The 20,946-nt window shown below is 37.2% G+C and overlaps 1 pseudogene; it reads right to left on the bottom strand.

Annotated features, from left to right (window-relative positions):
- The window catches only part of LOC131412287 (proteasome maturation protein-like), a 120,815-nt pseudogene extending 100,581 nt beyond the window's left edge, over nt 1-20,234 (bottom strand).
- Between the last annotated feature and the right edge of the window lie 712 nt (nt 20,235-20,946).

Raw genomic sequence — 20,946 nt, 5'->3', positions numbered from 1 at the left:
GCTGCAAAGAAATCTTAAACTTCATCAAGCAGTCTATTTGTAATAATATTTTATTATTTTGAAAATACTTTGAATATAATGAAATGTAAGGGAGAAAAAAAGGATGTTAATGTTGTTAGAAGCCAAAGTATTCGGTATAAGAAAAAAAGATAAAAGCATAAAATAAAATGAAGTTATGTAATGTTAAATTTGAGTTGGATATATCAAAAAGAGTTTGATATTTTTCCTTTCAAATTATGTTATTGAAAAGGCTGAGAGGCAATAATGATCTATAACAATGAGGAAATCTAGCACAATAAATAACCTTCCCCTCCAGGACTTCTTTGAGGAAAGTCTGATTCCATGCCAGGAGCAGGAAGCATCAAGATGATCCAGGGTATTTTGTTGTTCGACAAAGTAAGGAAGTCTATTGGGAAAGGCAGTCTTTCGACCCCCGCTCGGCCACATAAGAATGGGCCTTGGACCCAGAACGCTTCCTTACCAAGAGAAAAGGAGCCTTCACAGTCTGTGCAGGCTTATCGCCTTGCATGGGGAATATCTTTCCCTGTTTCAGACTCCTTGTATGCTCCTTTCTCCTGCTTGAGCATGTGCATCATATGGCACCTGGCCAACCCCCTACAACATCCGTTCCTGGGGGTGGAAGGGTGGCGGGGACGGAATGATGTCCTTCACAGCACAAGAGGTGTGTATGCGGATCACCACCTTGTGTCAGCTCTGGGATGAGATCTACTGGCTATGGGGGACCAATGCCTACTATTGAAGCTCATCTTGCTCTGTCTCTTCTCTATGTGTGTAAAGTGTTGTTTCACTGTAAGACCCATGTGAGTCATATCTTTCCTGGTGATCCTGAACCATGGAGTGGGTTGACATGCTGGGTTGCTGCTCCTGGTGGAGGAGAACTCCTTCCCTGGAGGTGATAACAAGCGCCATTTGCTTGACAACGTTATCAACACAGAGCAACCAATATGAAGGACTCCCTTGTACTAAAGATGGGACAATTTGAGCAGCAAAAAATAATGAATGCATTTAATTGAAATTCACTAAATATATTTTTTTAAAAAACATCCATTTGTGTTGATACTCAATTTTAAACACAAAAATCCAGCTAAAAACAATGCAACAATTAAGAACTTTGGAAATAACTAGGGCACCAACACCTTAGTATGAAAATTATAAATTAAAAGGAAATAAATAAGCATTTATCCTATCTTTCCTTGTATAAACTATTAATGAAGAAAAAACTTCTTTACAGAAGAATTCCTACTAGTAAATGTGAAAGAAATTGTAAAAATCACACTTTGCAAACTTTAATAAAGTAATTGATTCAGTCAGCAAGCAGTTAAAAAATTGATGGAGAATTTTACAAAGACTGGCTCCATTGATCAACATAAGTACTATCAAAAATGTGACAATCTCCTGATGTGATTCCATGTGAAGCACAAAGCACCGATAGAAAAGTGTTCTTGCCCAAAAATTGATCCTAAAACTAATCAAGCCTTCTGGGATAATCTCGCTTTATAGGAAACACAGTGAATAAAGGGATATGTTAAATGGTGTGGGGGCAAACAAATTCAGAGTGTAGGACATTTAGAAGAAAACTAACCCAGTTTCTACAATAAGTTAATGCCGTTTAATATAAAAGTAAATGGGAAATAAAAATAAATAAATGGGTAAAAAAAATAAAAGGGAAAATGGCCAAAAGATTTTAATAGACACCTCATCAAAGAAGATATACAAAAGGCAAAGAAACACATGAAGAGATGTTCAACATCGTTAGTAATTAGGGAAATACAAATTAAAAGCACCATGAAATACCACTACCACCTGTGAGAACGGTTAAAATTAAAAAGAATGACTATTCCAGATGCTTTGATCTCAAGTCTCAGATCTTGCTTTATATTCAGTTTGATCCTTTTTGCCCTGCAATTTCTAATTTGGATTCTCCTTTATATTCTTAGTTTGTGGGTGCCGTTTTTAAAATCTCTTTCAGTTCTTTAGTGTTGGGGAGAGTCCAGTGTACTTCAGAGATCTACTCAGATTCCTAACACCCATGCTTCATCTGATGTCCTACGATTCCCTCTTTTCTGGAAGGGATGTTTGGTTTTTATCGTGAATGGGTGTTGGATTTTGTTAAGTGCTTTTTCTATATCTATTGATATGATCATATGATTTTTCTTCTTTAGCCTGTTGATTTTGATGGATTTTATTAATTAATTTTTGAACATTGATCAAGCCTTGCATACTTGGAATAAATCTCACTTGGTCATGGTGTAGAATTTTTTTATACATTGTTGGATTCGATTTGCTAATTTTTATTTATTTTTTTTTTGAGGAAGATTGGCCCTGAGCTAACATCTGTTGTCAATCTTCCTCTTTTTTCTCCCCAAAGTCCCAGTACATAGTTGTATATCCTAGTTGTATGATATATAACTTCTATGTGGGATGCCGCCTCAGCATGGCTTGAGTGGTGAGTAGGTCCGCGCCCAAGGATTCAAACCAGCGAACACCAGGCCACTAAAGTGGAATGCACACTGTGGGAGATCAAGATTTGGCCACCCTGAAATCTATCCCTTTACCTTGATTGTTTTCTCTGAAGGACATTTGACCTCTCCCACTAACTGCCTAAAGAATTTGACATGGTGGCTCCTTCCTGGAACAGATCTTCTATCATGATGGCTATAAAGATAATGTAAAATAGATGTTACAATGGGAGGAGCACCAAGCCCCTTTTATCAAAAACTCTGTCTCTCCCTGACCACATTATCTATAGATGACCCCGAAAAGAATTGTCCTCCTGCCCTCTGAAGTCCCAGGCCACTACCCACCCCCAACACGCTCCTCGCCTTTAGCTGCAATACTTAAGCAAGCAGCTTAGACAGAGGGATGAGTTGCTCATTTCTGAGCTTCTCCCATGTATACATGTTATTAAACTTGGTATTATTTTCTCCTGCTAACCTGTCTTGTTGATTATTTGGCCAGCCAGAAGAACCTTAAGGGAAAGGGCAGAGGGAGATTCTCCCTCTTCCCCCGACAACACTTAACCACTACACCACTGGGCCAACACCCAATTTGCTAATATTTTGTTGAGGATTTTTGCATCTATGTCTATAAGAGATATGGGTTTATAATTTTTATTTCTTATAATAGCTTTTCTGGTTTTCATATTTGTGTAACGCTGGCATCATAGAATGAATTGTTTCCTCTACTTCTATTTTCAGGAAGAGATTGGAAAGAATTGTTATAATCTCTTCCTTAAATGCTTGGTAGAATTCACCAAAGAACCTATCTTTGTCTGGTGATTTGTTTTGGAAGGCTGTTAATTGTTGATTTAATTTCTTTAATAGATAAATGCCTGTACAGATTATCAATTTCTCCTTGTGTGATTTTTGGTAGATTTTATCTTTCAAGGAATTGGTCTATTTCATCTAAGTTATCAAATTTTGGTTAATAGAAGTCTTCATAATATTCCTTTATTATCTTTTTCACATCCATGGAATCAGTAGTGATGGCCTAGTTTTGATTTCTGATATTAGTCATTTATGACTTTTCACCTGTTTTTTTTAGTAAGCCCAGCTAGAAGTTTGCCAATTTTATTGATGTTTTCAAAGAAGCAGCTTTTGGTTTTTAAAATTTTCTCTATTAATTTCTTGTTTTCAATGTTATTGATTTCTGCTCTAATTTGTATTATTTCTCTTCTTCTGCTGTCTTTGGATTTAATTTGTTCTTTTTCACGTTCCTAAAGTTGAACCTTAGATTATTCATTTTAGATCTTTCTTCTTTTCTAATATACACATTCAATGCTATAAATTTCCCTCTAAGCATTGCTTTTACTGTATCTCACAAATTTTGATAAGTTGTATTTTCATTTTCCTTTAGTTCAAATTATTTTTTTAATTTATCTTGAAACGTCTTTGACGCATGTGTTATTTAGAAGTATGTTGTTTAATGTCCAAATATTTTGAGATTTTCTAGCCCGTTTTACTGTGGTTTCTAGTTTAATTCTATTATGGTCTTAAGAGCATACTTTGTATGATTTCTATTCTTTTAAACTTGTTAACACGTGCGCCATGTCTCTTTATACTGCTCTGAACTTCTGTTTATTTTCTAATTTTACTGTAGGGCATTAAATCTACTCCACAAAATCATGTCCCTAAATATTTTGAAATTTCATAAGACTTTGTCTGAATGAGGAGGAGACCAGTGGGGTGGGGAGGCATTTTGGAGAAGGCTCTGGTACTCCTAACCAACCTCCTTGGCTATACATTAAATCATTGAGGCAGCCAAGAAGGGTGACTATGTACTTCTTTAGGTTAGAGATGACTGCCTAAGCATCTGAAGCTACCCAAAAGAAATAAAAGTCTAAGCACAGAGCAAAAAATGGAGGCCTCTTTTGGTTTGGCAAAAGGGGATGTATGTTGAACATCATAGAGTGCTATTCTTGAAAAAAGATTTGAAATGATCTGAGATGTGCTGGAAAAGTACATATATCTTCCTTCTCTCACTTTCATACCCTGTCTCTTCCAAGCAGGAAAGATTTGAATGACCTTATATTTGTGTAATAACTTTGCTGTTCTTTTACACTTTCTGTTTTCCTAAAGATTTTCTTTGGAAGATATCCCTTCAAGGCTGGAAACAATTTAGTTGGGACCTGTGACAAGGTCTGTAAGCAGAAGTACATATTAAAAAAAGGCTAGGGATATTGCATCAGCTATCTGATATGTATAGCATATACTGTAGAACTTGGGATATACAACATAGGACTCTGAGTTTCCTTGTCAAGACCTATTAAACAGAAGAAGAGTCCCGGAAAAAGACTGTTGAGAACCTTCCTGCCCTTTTTCGTTATGTGAATTGTCATGGATATGGGAGGTGGACTCAGCTGGGGAGAAAATCTATATTGTTATTATATTTGGGGCTTTTAAATCTCAATGAGAGCTTCTACATCTGCATCAGAAGGCTGTGACACTGCCTTAGCCTCATGGCAAGAGGTTTATCATTAAATCTCCAGAGATGGTTCCTGGCCAGAAGAATTCTTCATCCTCCAGCTGTTTGAGCTTTTTTTGTTTGTTTGTTTTTAAGTTATCCAGATCCCCTATGTCCTGGTAGTGTAACAACGCAGATACCATTGTCCTTTTTCTTGGATATTATCTAGTGATTTAGCTGAAGGTAAATTTAGTGCAAGAGGTAAAATGGTTTTTCTTCACCTAAGGGCTAACCTTAGGTAACCTGAATGTTTTTCTTTACCTATTTCTGGAAAAAGAGTTGTAAATTACATTATAGTGAATCCTTATAAGTCATTGTGATGAAAATTGTATCCTTTCTGTAACTGGCTCTTTTGGTTTGTTTCCGAAAACATTAAGAGAAACTGACTTTCCCATGCTGACTTCTTAAGTACTTTTACTTCCTCCTGCTTCCTACATTCTGGACATTTCACTGCTCATTAGACTCTCCACCAAAAATAATGAAGGGGATAAAAATAGGAAGAACTTGGCTGGTGAAAAGGTTTGTTACAATGATTGATACAGTGGCTAACAAAAGCTTACCAGGTATATACGAATTTTCTTATTATAGTGTCTCCTCATGACTCATAATTAGCTAAGACCTGGTTATGCATACAGGCACTTATTTTACATGTCAGGGACATCATTATAGTTCACAAGTGGTTTTCTTTGTGTAAGATGTCTTATATTATTTACTTTATTGGGAAGACTTTTATTTCATACGTATGAAGATTTTCAGTTCTGTGGATCTTCAGTATCTAATGATGCTGATCATTAGTTCTGGTCCCCTTCCACGCTAAAAATAAATTTGGTGGCTTGAACAAAGATTCAGTATATTTTCAAACTATGAATTTTCCACTTAGGTAATTCTGAAAAATAAAAACGAATCAGCAATAATGTGATTTTTAATGAAAAATCTAGTTTAAAGTTAATCCTTCTAGAAACATTATAGAATATTCTCAATTTATATGTAAAATGTAAACCAGGAAAAGACTGACAATGTAGCAGTTAGACAATCATTCATTAGGTAATTTATATTTTTCTTTAATTTATTTATGATGCCACACATAAAAGAAGTGTAAAACTCTAAAGAAACATCATTTAAGGATTATGGGAAGAGGTGAGCATAAGATTAAATAAATGAGATTCAACTGAAGAATCCATTAATACCTAAAGGTTGTATAATTCATGATGGGGGATTTTTTATATCATGGAAAGCAAAAGAATCATTTACAAATGAGACAAGACCTCACCTGCTCCCATACAACTAAGAGCAAACTGCTTTGAAGAGACTCACTTTCAAGAAAGAGCATGTTTACATGGCTGAATTTTCTGCAAAGGTCCTAAGAGCCTCCCCTTCTCACTATAGCAGAAGAATGGCTCCACTTGTCAGTCAACCAGTGATGTAAGACTCCCTGTACAATAAAATAATTTCATCCTTTCTTTAGTCAAGTAGGATAAGTTTGTTAGAGCAGAAACTGAGATGAGAAAGAGGATGTATTAGCTGTTTGTTTGTTTTCCATTTGGTAGCGAGAGCAATCAAGGCCTAATATATGGCAAAAGCCTGCTTAAACAGACAAGATCTGATTCCTACCCAAAGGGCTGCTACAAATAGGCAAAGATGGCACAGACCTGGGTTCACTCGAACAGAGAAGCATATGTGTAGGCTGGGGTGCAAGAGGACGTTCATTTCCACAGTGACCACCCATTTCCCCTCACCCCCTTCCTTCTGCCTGTGGCTTCCTCCAGCCTCATCTCCATCCCTCTCATTTGGGATTTTTCTGATGTCTGTACAGAGCAGAGAAACAGTTGATATATTTCTTACTGTAGATGGAGTGACCAGCTGTCTCTCACATGAGACCCAGCTCTGTGGACTCTTCATACCCACTCATTAGTTCTAACAAAACATTTTATTTGCCTTTACTTTGTTTGGCGATGGGAATAATTCCTGGATGTGCCATCTTAGACACCAGCATCAAATGAATCATGAAGTCTATTAATAGTACATTCTGAATGTTTCTTAAATCTCCACGAATTTTCCATTCCCATTACTACCACAGTGGTGCAGGCCACCATCATCTTTCGCCTGGATTTCAGCATTATTCCGCTAACTAACTTTTCTTCCTTTTTTCTATGCTAACAGTATCTTTTTGATATTCATTTACCTGCAGTGAAATATACAAATATTAAGTGTATATCTCGAAGCATTTTGACAGATGTAAAGATACATATAACCCCAGATGAAGATACAGAACAGTGTGTCAAAAGGAAACACAATGTAAGTTTCATATGTAATTTTAAAATTTTCTTGTAGTTACATTAAAAAGTAAAAACCGGAGGGGGCCGGCCTGGTGGTGCAAGCGGTGAAGTGTGCGTGCTCCGTTGCGGCGGCCCGGGGTTCGCCGGTTCGGATCCCGGGAGCACACCGACGCACTGCTTGTCAAGCCATGCTGTGTCGGTGTCCCACATAAAGTGGAGGAAGATGGGCACCGATGTTAGCCCAGGGCCAGCCTTCCTCAGCAAAAGGAGGAGGATTGGCAGATGTTAGCTCAGGGCTGGTTTTCCTCACAAAAATAAAAAAGGAAACAGATGAAATTAACTTAATAACATTTTATTTAACACAATATATCCAAAATGTTGTCATTTCAGCACGCAATCAATTAAACTGTACTGAGATATTTTATACTCTTTTTTTATACCAAGTCTTTGAAATCCAATATGTATTTTTCACTTACAGCGCATCTCAATTAGGACTAGCCATATTTCAAGTGCTCTATAGTCACGTGTCTAGTTGCTGCCATATAGGCCAATGCAGATTATAGAACATTTCCCTCACCCCAGAAAATTCCTTATGCCCTATTCTAGCCATTCCATTGGTCTACTCTGCAGACAAACACCTTTCTGATTTCTATTACCTTAGAATATTTTGACTATGCTTGAGGTTTACATAAATGGAATTATAGAGTATGCAGTCTTCTGTGATTGGTTTCTTTTGCTCAAGTAAATTCTGTGAGAATCATCCACGTTATTACATTTATTGGTAGTTTGTTCTTTTTATTGCTGAAAAGTATTCATTGTCTGAATATATCACAGTTAGTTTACCCTTTCTCATGTTGATAAATACTGGGGTTATTTCTAGTGTTTAGTTCTTTTTTTTTTCTTTTTTTTTTTTGAGGAAGATCAGCCCTGAGCTAACATCCATGCCAATCCTTCTCTTTTTGCTAAGGAAGACTGGCCCTGGGCTAACATCCGTGCTGATCTTCCTCCACTTTATATGGGACGCCACCACAGCATGGCCTGACAAGCGGTGAATCGGTGTGTGCCCGGGATCCGAACCTGGGCCGCCAGCAGCGGAGCGCGTGCACTTAACCACTATGCCATGGGGCCGGCCCACCAGTGTTTGGTTCTTATGGTCACAGATGTTATGAATATTCTTCTGCATGGTTTTTTATGAACACATACATTCATTTAAAAAAAAAATACATATACCAAGAAGAAGAAATGCTGAGGGTATTTGGGAAGATATTTAACTTTATAAGACATTGCTGAATATTTTCCAAGGTGGTTATACTATTTCCCATTACTACCAACAATACAGATGTGTTCTAGTTGCTCCATGTCCTCACCAGTGTTTAGTATTTTACTATATTTCCTTTAAGCCATTCTAGTGAGGATATAGTCACATCACATTGTAATTTCATTTTGCATTTTCCCAGTGATCCAGTGGCAGCTAGCACATTTTCATATGCTGGGTGGATATTCTTATATAAGATTTGGTGAAATAACTGCTCAAATCTTTTTCCCATGCTTTAATTGTGTTACTTTTCCTTTCATTATTAAGTTGCAGGTATTCTTCGTATAATCTTAATATGGGCATTTTGTTAGATACATGTTTTAAGAACATTTCCTCCCAGTCGGTGGCTTGATTTCCACTTTCTTAATATTGTTTTTGTGATAAGCGAAAATTTTCAATATTAGTGAAACCCAATTTACCATTTTTTTCTTTTATGATTAGTGCTTCTTGAGTCTAGGAAATCTTTGCCTAACCCCAAACACGTGAAAATATTTTCTTCTTGATATATAAATTTAAATTTTACATTTAGGTCTATGAGCCACCTCCAATTACTGTTTGTGTGTGTGAGGAGAGAATCAATATTCATTTTCTCATATGATTATCTAGTTGTTCCAGCACTTTTTGCTTAAAAGAATCTCTTTCTCAAATTAAATTTGTTTGACTCTTTTGACAAAAATCAATTGATTGCATATGTGTGGATCTAGATTTAGAATGTCTATTTTGTGCCCCTGATATATTTTTTTTATCCTAACTCCAATATCATGTCTTAATTATTCTAGTTTTGCAATATGTATTGAAATTCAGTAGTAAAATCTTCCAAATTTGTATTTCTTTTTCAAAATTGTTTTGATTAGTCAAGGTGAATATAATGTGGATTTCATTTCCACATAAATTTTAGAATTCTATGAATCAATTTCTATAGAAAATTCTGCTGTTATTTTGCTTAGAATTGCATTGAAAGCTTGGATTAATTTAGGAGAAATAACATCTTAATAAAATTAAGTTTTCCAATCCATTAATTAGCATATTTTTCCATTTATTTTGAACTTTTTTGTGTGTGTGTGTGAGGAAGATGAGCCCTGAGCTAACATCCGTGCTAATCCTCCTCTTTTTGCTGAGGAAGACCTGCCCTGAGCTAACACCCATTGCCAATCCTCCTCCTTTTTTTTTTCCCACAAAGCCCCAGTAGATAGTTGTATGTCATAGTTGCACATCCTTCTAGTTGCTGTATGTGGGACGCAGCCTCAGCATGGCTGGAGACGTGGTGCGTTGGTGCGTGCTGGGGATCCAAACCTGGGCTGCCAGTAGCAGAGTGCCCGCACTTAACCGCTAAGCCACAGGGCCGGCCCTATATTGAACTTCTTTAACTTCCATCAGCAATGTTGTGTAGTTTTCAGTGTGACGTTTTTACACATTTGTTACATTTATTCCTACATTTCTAATTTTTGAAAGTCTTATAAATCATTTTTGAATTTGGTTTTCCAGGGTGTTTTTTTTTTTTGAGTGGGGGGGGCACTCTATAGAAATGCCATTCATATTTGTATATTAACTTTTTAATCTAGCAATCTTGATAAATTATTATTTCTGCTAATTTCTTTATAGATGGCTTTGCCTTGCATTTTTGATACCCACAATTATATCATCCTAAAAATAAATATAGTTTTATTATGCCTTTTATTTATATATTCCTTTTATTTTTTTTTGTTTTCTCTCTCTCTCTCCTTTTCTTTTCTTTTTTCCCACTAACTATACTAGCTAGGATCTTCAGGACAATGTGGTGTTGAGAGAGTACTTTTTTTTCCTTTCCACATATTACAGGAAAATGATTTACTATTTCATCTTTAAATATAATATTACCTGTCCGTTTTCTACAAATGTCCTTTGTCAATTTGTGAAAGTTCCTTTCTGTTCTTTGTTTGGTGAAATAATTTTTACTTTACCTGGTTTTGAATTTTAACTAAATCATTTTTCTTAATCTATTGAGATGATCATGTTTTCCCCTTTACTGTTATTGTAGTAAATTATGAGGACTGAGTCATGAATGTTAAGCTAACCCTGCTTTTCTAGGATAAAATTTATTTATCGTGATATTTTAGAATATATTATTAGATTTAATTTGCTAGTATTTATTAAGGATCTTTGGAATGAAGGATATTGGTTTATAATTTTCTTTTCTTTTAATGTCTTTGTCAAAGTTACACTGGTCTCATAAAATAAATGTGGATTGTCTTTTCTTCCTCTATTTTCTGAAATATATTAGATAATATTGGCATTTTCTTCCTTAAATATTTGGAAGAATTTCTTTTTAGGAGTAACTTTCTATCTCTGCTGAAGTATCTTCATCCAATTACTTAGTTCTTCATCTCTAAATTTCTTAACATATTTGCAATAGGTATTTTAAAATCATTGTCTAATAATTCTAATATCTGGTTCATCTGTGGGTCTGCTCCTATAAGCTCTTTTCTCTTTTGGAAATTGTAATGGGTGTTGCTTCTCCTGATTTTGCTTGACTAGTATTTTCTATTATTATATGCTGGACATTGTAGATGATATGTTGTGGAGACTGGATTATATTCTATCCTGCTTTGGAGGCAGTTAAATTACAGGTGGACCATTTTGTCCTGTTTAGACTTAGTTTTTGGCTTTCTAAGGGTGAGTTTATTTCAATTTTGTTCTTAGTTCTAGGGCCAAGAACTCGTTAAAATAAGTATAAAGTAGACTTAGAGAGTGATCTTTGCTATTTTGGGGTCTCAACTGAATGCCTGGCTTAATTATTAAGCTGTATGGACTCTAGTTGGGTCAGAACTCAACATCTTGCCAGCATTCCATGATCTTTGTGTGATCAAAAATCTCTACTCAGCTGTCAGCCCCTCGTCAAGCAGTTCCATGGTATTATGCCTTGTGGAATTTCACCTTGCATCCCAAGGATCAGAAGAGAACCCTCTTGCAAATTTCCAGGGATCTTTCTCTATGGTTATCCCCAACTTGTCAACATGCCTCACAAATTCCAGTCATATTAGCAGCCCCCAAACACCAGACTGTGTTTTACTCTACTCGGTAAGAATTCCTCTTTATGCTTTCAAGTATCATGCACTGGGCATTGCCTCAGGCAGAATAAAGTGGGTGAATAAAGAGCTAATATTATGTGCTTTTTTTCCCCCTCAATGATCTCAGCTTAACACTGACTGCTATCCAATGCCTAAAAATATTGGCTTCACATAATTGGTCTAGTTTTATAGTTGTTTAGGTAATAAGTTAAGTCTAATGCCAGCTTCTCTGACAAAACTGGAATGTAAAGTCCTGCCTCTAATATTTTGTTCCCTTTCAATCCATTTATCATATGCAGCCAAAATGATCTCCCAAAAGTGTAAATCTAATCGTGTCATTACCACCCTAAAAATTATTAAATGGTTCCTTATTGTCTTTGTAATGAAATCCATACCCGTAATGTGCCTTTAAAATTTCTGAATAATATCTCTGCCTACCTTCCTACCCTAATTCTCACCACTCTCCACCTCACAAATTTCTTTGTTCTAGCTGCACTAAAATTTATTCCTCTCTCTTTTCTAGATCTTTAAACACGCTAGTCCCTTCTCTTGGAAAACTAATTTCTTTTCTTTTCTAGATAGCTCCTATTCATCATTCAAGACAGCCGCTTTAGGTGGGATTCCTTTCCCCACCTCTGGAATAGGGTAGAACCCCTAGCTATAATGCCATCTAAACTCTTTATAATTCTGCCGCTATACAATTTATCCCATATTTTGTGCTTATTTGCTAATCACCTGGCTTCACCACTTTGTTATAACCTAGTGAAAGCCTTGCCACATCTCTGTAGTTTATTCCTGTACTCCTCACGCTTACTGTAATACCTGACACATGGTGGGCACTCAACAAGTACATCTTACATAAGTGATTAACTAATGTGTTAGTTCCCATGGGCTTTTCAGAGCAGGTGTCTTTACTATTTATCTTGGGTGAAAATAACTAAAAAGTTAATTTAAAAAAATTCATAAACATTTACTGTGTCCCAAGTGTGTTCTAGGTGATATGAAGCTTTTCAAGGAAGTATAGGGGCCGGCCCCGTGGCGTAGCGGTTAAGCACGCACGCTCTGCTGCTGGCGGCCCGGGTTTGGATCCCGGGCACACACTGATGCACTGCTTGTCAGGCCATGCTGTGGTGGCGTCCCACATAAAGTGGAGGAAGATAGGCACGGATGTTAGCTCAGGGCCAGTCTTCCTCAGCAAAAAGAGGAGGATTGGCATGGATGTTAGCTCAGGGCTGATCTTCCTCACAAAAAAACAACAAAACAAAGGAAGTATAGATGAGGATTTCTTACTTCAAGAAAATAATGTCTGAAGGGACAGGCAATTTACAAAGCATTTTGAAGGAAACATAAAAAGATACCAAAGAGTTATTACAGGCAATGTTGTGGTTTGTCAATGTCCAGAGTTCTAATATTAGTTTTTTGCATAACTAATTTTCATAGTCTGAAAATCTTCTGCCATTTTCTTTAGTTCCCTTTGAAAGATTACCTTTAAGGGTTGTGAAATTCTTATTCACACACAATAGCTATTTTTAGGAACAAGAAAGTCAGAAGCACTAGGTTTCTTCATTCCTTTGCCACCACAGGTATAGAATTCACAAACCAGCTTAACAGCTTAATAGAAGATTGACTCCTTCTCCTTCCTCTAAATCCCCTCAAGACAGTCTAAAAAGCATTTCCCAGGTTTAATGCCAAAATAGAAAAATAGCACCCGGGGTTGAAATCCTAGGAGATCTCACCATCTGTAATCTGTGGAACGAAGCTCTATTTTGAAAATTGTGGGAAATTGAAGTTTCTCATAATATGAGAAGACATTCCGCAATACTCTGAAAGTAAAGATTCACATAAGATTGTACGGTTTTGATCTCTTGCAACAAAATTGACGCTGGGCTAACGCGTGTAACTCGTGGCGGAGTGGAGCAGGTTTTAGAATAGTACATTGCCTTGAGTTGGACAAGCTGAGGGAAAGAGAGCCCATGTCCCTCAGCTCCACAAAGTCTGCCACATCCTCAGAGGACACAAACTCTGAAGAGTTTCCAGAGGGTGGCAGGACACGTCTGCCTTCTTACTCGGAAAATTGCAAAAGTGGTCAAAAGGAATTTTCTTGTTCCAATGAGAAGAAACAAGGCCCTTCTTCTTCTAAATAAGTGACTATTTCCTCCCAAATGAACACAAATGCACAGGATAGCAATAAAAACACAAATTATATGCTGCCTTCTATTGAAGCTTCCAAAGACCAAAAGGGGAAAAACGTGAGCAGGCTTAGCTACAAAACACACTGATGCTGTATAGATTCTCTCAATTCCAGGCGATATACGATGCTGGAATAGGGTTGGAGGTAGGCATTATTCTGATAGCCACACGTCCTCAGAAATCTGGGTCCTTTGTGGTCCGGCTAGGAAAGGAACAGCAGCTCCGTCAGAGGGCATAGCAACTGCAAAAAGAGACAGTTAACAAAAAAAGTGGAATATTTAGAGAACAAGAGTGCTCTCGAAAAAAAATAATAAATATGACATAGGAAAGGAAAATTGCAGAAGTTTTGGAAAATGAAAGTGAGTAAGTCTCCAAAGACCCAAAATATAAAGAAATAGAAACTTCAAGAGAAGAGAATTCAAAAGTTAACCCAGGAGGTTTAATTTACAAATAAAAGAAATTCTACAAACTGAGGGGGGAAAAAAGGAGGATAAAATTTAAGGAATACAATTGTTGAAGAAATAATTCAAAAAAAGATCCACCCTGTTTTTTGCAAAATGAATGAAGAGTGACCCACATTGAGACACATAAACTTCAGAAACCTGGGTACAAAGAGATGATCCTAAACACTTCAAGAGAAAACAGTAGGTCATATGTAAAAATACCAGGAGTTAGAATTGCGTCAGAATTCTCCAAACAAAACAGAAACAAAAAAACAAAAATGCTGGAAACTAAAAAACAAGAGAATAATGCTTTCAAAGTTTTGAGGAAAAATGATTTACAACATGGAAGTTCTTTTTCAGCCAGGTTATCGCATCTCAAATAGAAACACCCAAGCACCTTTTCCTTGGAAGGTTCTGAACAATTCGTTCCCCAAATGAAGGCACAGACCAAGTATAAGACACAGAATCCAGCGGATACCACACAGGAAAGGGCATAGAAAATGTCCGGGACGACAGCTGGGCAGCAGGCCCAGAGGGCCACGCACCCAAATAGAATAGGAGAACAGGGCTGTTTAAAAAGGAAAAGAAATGAAACTGATAGATAACCTGATGTGCTTGAATGTACTAAGAGAAGATTTTCATATGTCTGAGAGTTTAGGCATGATATACTGACAGGTACATAGAAACCTAAGCAAAGTTTAAAAGGAGACAGTTATCAAGTCCAAGAAAAGCAAAATTTGTACAAGAAATAAAATAGTACAATGCCCAAGTACTCTGGAGCCATAAATACGTCTCATCTGTCAATAATATTTACATAATAATAATGGTGTACACACTGAGTATTGATCAAGCCAAATATGAAATAACTCTATGGGTTGGTTGGAGGTGGGAATGTATGCCTGCGTGTTTGGGAGGATAGTTTAAAGAAGCTAAATCTTCATCTTACACAGTAGAAAAGAAACAGGTATTATATAAAACGGACTAGGTACATAAGAAATTCGCCCACAAGCATGCTATGTAGAAATAAGAAGGAAAGTAATTTAGAAAAGTTTTAACAATGTCAAAATGGCTTCCTCTAAGGAATGGGAATTTGTGTGCGTTGCAAAGGACAATAAAAAGGACTGCTGGCCTTGGCTAGGAGCCTTGTAGAGCTATTTATCTCTTACACTCCATGCAAGTGTATCTTTGATAAAAATAAAATCAAATTTAAAGAATTCACCAGTGTTTTTGATATGAATCCTGAAAACTTACAAACATATATTAAATATAGAGTTGTTGCCTAAATTCAAATTATTTTATTGTTATCTAGTGGTACTAGCCAACTTTTTAGCTAAGGTTGAAATGATTCCATGGCACTAGGGGATGTCCCAGAGGCTCCTGACCAAGACATGGCACACACAGACACACATACACATACATATACAAACCCTTGCTGTCTATGCATTGGAAATTTTTAAAAAGATAAACAAGAACTCATAAAACTGATCAATATCTGGGAGAGGGATTGCAATCCTGGGGTTCAGGGAGACTTATGTTTCATTATATACCTTTAGCACGGTTTAGGTTTTAGATCTTTAATTTAAACGAGGCTCTAAAGTTAAAAAAATAAGATTATAGACAGTTTAAGAGAAAAAATAATGCACCCCAAAATACATGACCACTTTCATTTCTTTTTCCCCGCTATGATTTAATACATATTTGGGGACAGTTGCAAATCTATTACAGGTTACTTTTGAAGGACATGTTTGTGGCTAACGCACAAAACAACAAATTTGAAAGAAAAAAATTTAAATTCATCAAATTGGGTACATTTCCTCTTTCTCCCACTTCTTAATCCCTGAAGATGTTTGCATATTTGTTTATAATATTGTAATCAATTTTTTACTCACTATTCCAAAATCCATGTTTCTGCATATTCTCCCTGTTAATCAGGTTTATGTAATACTCTATTATGTGGATGCCCAGTGTCTCCTTTAACTGTGCCCCTACCACAAATTGACGTTTAAAAACCAATCTGCTCAATTTTAGTAGTGCATCATTTGCATTTTATTTTCTGTCGGTTTACCAGTAGGTGGTGCTGGATAGTAGCTGTAAATAATCCGGTTTGAGAGCATTGCTGGGGGATATGCGCTCTAATAACATGGTTTCTGTAGAGTGACGGCGCTGAGCCAAATCAGGGAAGTAATCTGGACTGTTTACCCTAGCCACCATGGGTTTTCCACTATTGCATGTCTATTCTCCTGTATTCTTCCTCATGTGAGAAATTCCAAGCACATTTTCAAGATGACTGCCTGGAATTAAGGTCATTGTCTATGATCCTGACACAGAGCAGATAGGAAGTTCCAGCAGCGGCCCCGCCTCTTGATAAAACATCTGCCTCAGGCTTCACCACAGTCCTCTACTGCGCTCCATCGCTCCAACCTTTCAAGCGTCAAGCCCTGCTTTGTGACAAGCCCTGTTCTGAGTCCTTCCCATGGATCTCCAAATATTTCTCACAACAACAGTATCAGATCTGTACTATTATCCACGTGTATAGTTGAGAAAACTGAGGCCTGGGGTGGTTTGGTCACCCATTCAACTTTATACAACCGACTTGTTGCAAATGAAAGAGTCCAACATTTGTAGCCAGAGCGACTAGGTTTGAATTCTGGCTCCTTCATTGACTAACTGTTCACCTCCGGCAAGGATTTAATGTCACCAAACATTTGTTTACTGATCTGTAAAATGGAATGGTAATGTGTGTCTCCCCGAGTTATCTTGGTATTAAATGAGAAAACATATGTCTGGTTCTTAACACAGTTGCAAACTCAATAGAAAAACGTTGCAAATACAAAGAAAAACAACAAAAAACAACTAATATTCTTCTTCTCTCTTCCTAACTCAAATGCTTTCCAGACTTACATGCCCTTCCCTTCCCTTCTAATTTAAGATTCAGAGTTCTTACCCGTATATCACCCTCAAAATTTCTATTTCTTTAATAGTACAGTATAACCCTTCTCACTTGGGATTAATTGTCACATTCCAGGAGAAAGCAGAGGCAGTCATTCCAATCACAGGTTGCCGATACTTGACAGGTGTTCCATATTCTCCTAGGACTCGAGTTTAGGGAAAGCAATGTGTCATATGTGTGGTCCTGCCCTTTAAATCCAGGCTAGTGTTCTACCATTTTTGGCTATTTCAAAGTAGATAGTATAGTCAATTTTTTCTTTTTGTTTTTGGGGAGGTGGGGGAGGGATCATTCTTTTTTTTTTTTTTTTTGTGAGGAAGATCAGCCCTGAGCTAACATCCATGCTAATCCTCCTCTTTTTTTTGCTGAGGAAGACCGGCTCTGAGCTAACATCCATTGCCAATCCTCCTCCTTTTTTTTCCTCAAAGCCCCCCAGATAGTTGTACGTCATAGTTGCACATCCTTCTAGTTGCTGTATGTGGGACACGGCATCAGCATGGCCAGAGAAGCGGTGCATCGGTGCGCGCCCGGGATCCGAACCCCCGGCCGCCAGCAGCGGACCGTGCGCACTCAACCGCTAAGCCACAGGGCCGGCCCTGGAGGGATCATTCTTTTAGCTGTTTCTTCTCAAAGGAGTTGCTCTTATGTGATATTTATAGAGTTTTTTCCCCTAACTTAACACTTTTCTATTAGCCCTGGCTTATCTTTCAGGTGATAGTAGAAGAGACTCATTGCCATCATTTACCATATCTGCTTTCTTATCGTTGGAGCATGCCAATGCATTATTGGTTAATCTTGTCAAAACATTTAATTAGGATATGTGGCCATTACTTCTTCTCAACTCGTTCACTTTCTCGAGTCCACTTTTGGAAAATCTGTTTAGAATTGTAGCTTGCAATTAGCCAATTTTTTGGCAAATATATACTTTACAGTAAGGTGTTTTATACCTACATTCTGAAGAACAAGGAGGTATTTTATTTTTCCCTCCTTCCCTAAGTCTCCATGGACCATGCCTTGGCTGTTGCCTTATGCTATCGCCTTGTACAATTTTAATGGGCTTTGAGAAGAACTGTGTATCCTAAGAAAATTTTAGAATAGATTAAATTTGAACATCTTGGGCTGGCTATTGGTACTTTGGTTTATTTATCTGTGACTATCAGCAGCTAACATGTGGACCACTTGTCATCGAACAGTTGGAAATGGGAAATATTAGTCCTATGTGAAAATGGCCATTATTTTTACAAAATTAACTAATCTTTCTTTTATAATTGGGGCAACCTTCCCTGCATGCCCAACTGCAGGTATCAACAAGGCAGCAGGTACAGAACTAAATAATATTTCCTGACTTCCTAGTATGTTTGACAGCTCTGCCAATTAGAATGCTACAAACCCCTAATTCCTGGGCTTCCAGGGTTAAGGCTTATGAGTCAATATGGAACAAACTGGATTAATTGATTCAGCAGTATAGATTTAACTCAGAGGAGCCTCTTGGAAGCCACTGAATGATAAAGTGGCTCTTTTAGTTGGTTTGTGTGTGAGTTTGAAGACATCTACTGGTGGCTCCTGGATTGTGCAACATATCATACCTGACATAGGGATCTGGTCATACATTTGCCAAAGTGGCAAACGCATTCTCCAAGACAAGGTGTGGTAGGAAATTCATGAAGCTATATCTCTAAATATACTGACAGCTGATTCCTGCTACTGGGTTTGCTGTTAGTTTTGTCTTCAATGCCACAAAGCAAGTCATATGTTGGCCCAAACAACACTACAACCACCAATGGAAAAGTAAGTAGCCTGCCAATACAGGGACAAGTAGTGGAGTTTGTCCTACATGCCCACTGTACCTAGGCTTTAGCTGTTAAGTGGTGTATTGAATTTTATTTTATCATTCATAGGATATACCCACCTCAGGGTAGACTGAGAGATATGTAATAGCCTCATGAATAAGCTATGACCCAGAAGATCAACTTGAAATAGTGTAGCACAGTGGCTAAGAGCACAAGTTTTAGAAACAGGACATCTTAATTTGTATCATATGTCACCCCTTACTGTATAATCTGAGAAAGTTATTTAACTTCTCTGTGTCTATGTTTTATTATCTGTAAAAGAGGAATAATAGTTGTTTCTATCTCATTGGATTGTTTTGAAGATGAAATGAGTTCAATTTTAAAGCATATTTTATGTCTGGCACATATTGAATCTTTAGCAATGTTAGCTATTATAACCTGATTAAATCAAATATGTTCCTATAAGAGGAAGGAAGGGATCTATGAAACTTCCCTCATCAAGCTTCACACAGTGACATTTCTGAAAAACTGGTATTGTTTCTCATGCATTGCTCATGTTTCCCTATGGTCCTTACCCAGCACCTGGAAACACACTACACTTTACTCCGAGTTCTACTTACTTCCAGGCTCCTTCCATGTCTCAGGACGCAGAAGTTTGGTTCAGGATTCCAACATATGTCATTTTTCTCCCAAAAAGTGTATCTACAAAAGGTATAGGTTTTACAGAAAAAGACATAAAAGTCTACTTTACACAGATGAGAATTGTGTATATTAAACAACCGAATTACAGAAAAACTATTATAATTAATAAGTGTATTCAGTAAGGTCATTGGATAATTTATTTCTATTTGTTGGCTACAATTAGAAAATAAAATTTAAAAAGACACAATTTACAGTAGCATCATTATGTCAAATATCTAAGCATAAATCTACTGAAAAACATGTAAAACCCATATAAACATTATGAGAGAAATTAAAGAAGATATAAATAAAAGTATTTATATACCATGTTCATAGATAAGAAGACTCACTATTGCCAGGATGTCAATTCTCTCTTTACTGGTATACAGGAATCAGATTGCAACACAGGCCTGCCAGGGGGCAGTTTCCTGTCACTTGCCACTTCAGCATGTTTGATTTTTCCAGCCTGAGGCTGAGTTCTTCCACTTGGTACCGTGGTACCAACATATAGCAATGGTTCATCAGATGCCCCTCCATCTTCCAGCAACAGACTAGAGCTCATTGTAACAGATAAGTCTCTTTATATACTCCCGATGACCTGTGACAGAACTAATACATGCCAGTTCAAAGGAGTGCTAACTTTCTATTAATTCCCAATCTCGTGACCCAACACTACAAAACTTGGATTTTCACAAAGGTGAACGACTGATCTGTGAACAAACCTGTCCATATCAGAGGGAACAATAAATGGAATCAGAAGTGGAATTACTGAACTCCACGGGGAATCTAGGGAATCCTAGGCCGGCATGTGAACAAGAGTGTGAGACTTATTCATGGTTAAATTACCCTCTAGCCAGTCCTGAAAAGCAACCAACAAACACAACTCCTCCTGGCCTTCAACAAGCCCCTTGTGATTGATTTTCTCTGCTTCATTTTGCATTTGCTCTAGTCTTTCTGGTTACTGGCTTAAAAATGTCTTTTAGCCCATTGGTTGTTGACCTTCAGGTTTCCTTTCTGGCTTTCTCTTCCCACAGCTTCTTTCCTGACTTTGATATTCCCCATTGTCTTGGGTGAGAAAATTCTCTCTGTGGTCTCTGGTACTAGCAAAATCTATCTGGGTCATCCACTCCCTCAAATCATGAAGTCTAGAATAAATGCAGAAGTGTGAGAAAAAAATGACATAAGAATTTACTTTGGAAAGTTGAACCCCATATTAGAGAAAGCTTAACCCCATCTTAGGGAAAGCTTAAAAAAAATTATCACTGATAACCACA

Source organism: Diceros bicornis, chromosome 12, assembly GCF_020826845.1.
Source record: "Diceros bicornis minor isolate mBicDic1 chromosome 12, mDicBic1.mat.cur, whole genome shotgun sequence".
Classification (NCBI taxonomy): Eukaryota; Metazoa; Chordata; class Mammalia; order Perissodactyla; family Rhinocerotidae; genus Diceros; species Diceros bicornis.
The sequence above is the reverse complement of the archived record's forward strand: the minus strand, read 5'-3'. Positions and strand labels throughout refer to the sequence as shown.